Source organism: Penaeus chinensis, chromosome 23, assembly GCF_019202785.1.
Source record: "Penaeus chinensis breed Huanghai No. 1 chromosome 23, ASM1920278v2, whole genome shotgun sequence".
Classification (NCBI taxonomy): domain Eukaryota; kingdom Metazoa; phylum Arthropoda; class Malacostraca; order Decapoda; family Penaeidae; genus Penaeus; species Penaeus chinensis.
Window position 1 is genome coordinate 4,470,597 of NC_061841.1, and position 2,500 is coordinate 4,473,096.

Sequence of the window (2,500 nt, forward strand, 5' to 3'; positions counted from 1 at the left end):
GTATTTTGAGCAGTTGTATAAGGTTCATCCACCAACAGTTAACATGGATGCGGGTAATGTTGAGACTCCTCTGCCACGCCCACCCATCAGCGAGGATCCACCCTCCCTGACCGAAATCAGGGGGGCGATCTCCAAGCTGAAGAGTGGTAAAGCAGCAGGTGTTTGTGGCATCCCAGCCGAACTGTTAAAGGCTGGTGGAGAACCTATGGCAAGGGGCTTGCATGCAGTCCTGTCTCCCATCTGGCAAACTAGTACCATTCCCCTAACCTGCTGAGGGGTGTAGTCATCCCTCTCTGGAAGGGGAAAGGGGATCGCTGGGACTGCATCAAACATCGAGACATTACACTGCTCAGTATACCGGGCAAGGTTCTCGCTCACATTCTTCTGAGACGTATCAGAGACCACCTGATGAGGCACCAGAGGCCGGAGCAATCTGGATTCACTGGTAAATCTACTATGGACCGTATCCTGGCGCATCAAGTCATTGTAGAGCGCCGACGTGAGTTGGCGTGGCTGCTCGAAGCTTACATCGACCTCAAGAAAGCGTTTGATATCGTGCTAAGAGAAATTCCAACAAGGATTGTTGGATTAATAGCAAGCCTGTACTGAAAGTGCTGTAAAGTGTGGTGGGGGCCTGTCGAGCTTCTTCCCCATTAGTTCAGGAGTGAGGCAAGGCTGTGTTCTTGCACCAATATTTTTCAACACGTTCATGGACTGGATACTGGGTAGAGCTACTGTCCAAAGTCACTGTATATATATGTGTGTGTGTGTGTGTGTGTGTGTGTGTGTGTGTGTGTTCATATATATATATATGTGTGTATGCATATATATGCACATATATATAATATATATATATATATATATATATATATATATATATATATGATAATAATGATGAAGATTACAATACCAATAATAGTGATAATAACAACAATGAAGATCATGATAAAAATGATAATGATAATAATGAGAGATTTTAGAAAATAATTAAAATCAAGATAATACTAAGGATAATGATACTTGATATGATATTAATGATATTGATAATGATACTAATGATGATGATAATGATGATGAAGAAAACGGTAATGTTGATAAAAATGATAATGATAAAAACAATAATAATAATGATAATAATGACAGTAATAATAATAATAATAGTAATGATAATGAAAATGAAAATAATAACAATAATAATAATAATAATACTAATAATAATAATAATAATAGTAATAATAATAAGAATAAGAATAACAATAACAATAACAATAATAAGAATAAAGATAATAGAAACAATAATAATGATAATAACAAAACAACAATAATGATAATGATAATGATGATGTTGGTACTAGCAATGATAATGTTAATAATGATGATGATGATAATAATAATAATAATAATACAGAAGTGTATAACAAGGATATTGGAACAGATATAGTTACGACAAAAACACAGACAAGAAAGGAAACTTGTGACAGATACAAAGACAGAGAGGCAAACTTACGACAGGTAGACAAGCAGACAGTTAAACTTGCAGCAGAAACAGAGACACAAATTTGCAGCAAACCCAAAGACAGACAGACAAACTTGCAACAAACACACAAACAGAGAGACAGATGCAACAAACAAACTTGTAACAAACACACAAACAGAGACAGACGCAACAAACAGACAAACTTGCAACAACCACGCAAACAGACAGACAGACAAGAGGACAAACTTACGACAGATGTCAAAGACAGGGAAACCAATTCGCGACATACTTGCAACGAACAGACAGACAGACTTGCAACAAACACACAAACAGACAGACAAATTTACAGCAAACACAAAGACAGACAGACAAACTTGCAACAAATACACAAAGAGACAGACAGACGCAACAAACAGACAAACTTGCAACAAACATGCAACCAAACAAACAGACGCAACAAATAGACCAACCACGCAAACAGACAGACATACCTGTAACAACTGCACAAAAAGACAGACTTGCAACAGACACACAAAAGGACACGCAAACATGCAACAAACGCACAAACAGACAGACAGACTTGCAACAAACATTAAAAACAGACAGGCAAACTTGCAACAAACACACAAACAGAGAGACAGACGCAACAAATAGACAAACTTGCAACAGACCCACAAAAAGATTGACAAACTTGCAACAAACGCACAAACAGACAGACAGACTTGCAACAAACATAAAAAGCAGACAGGCAAACTTGCAACAAACACACAAACAGAGAGACAGACGCAACAAATAGACAAACTTGCAACAAACACGCAAACAGACAGACAAATAAACTTGCAACAAACGTACAAACAGACACACAAACTAACAATCTTGTGAAAGACGAACAGACAGACTGATTAGAAACTGATTCGAAACAAAAACCCTCTTACCAGCATTGTCTTGGAAAATAAGAGAAGGAAGGGAGAGAAAGGGAAGAAGATGAAAAATACGATAACAAGGACGAGGGGAAGGATGACA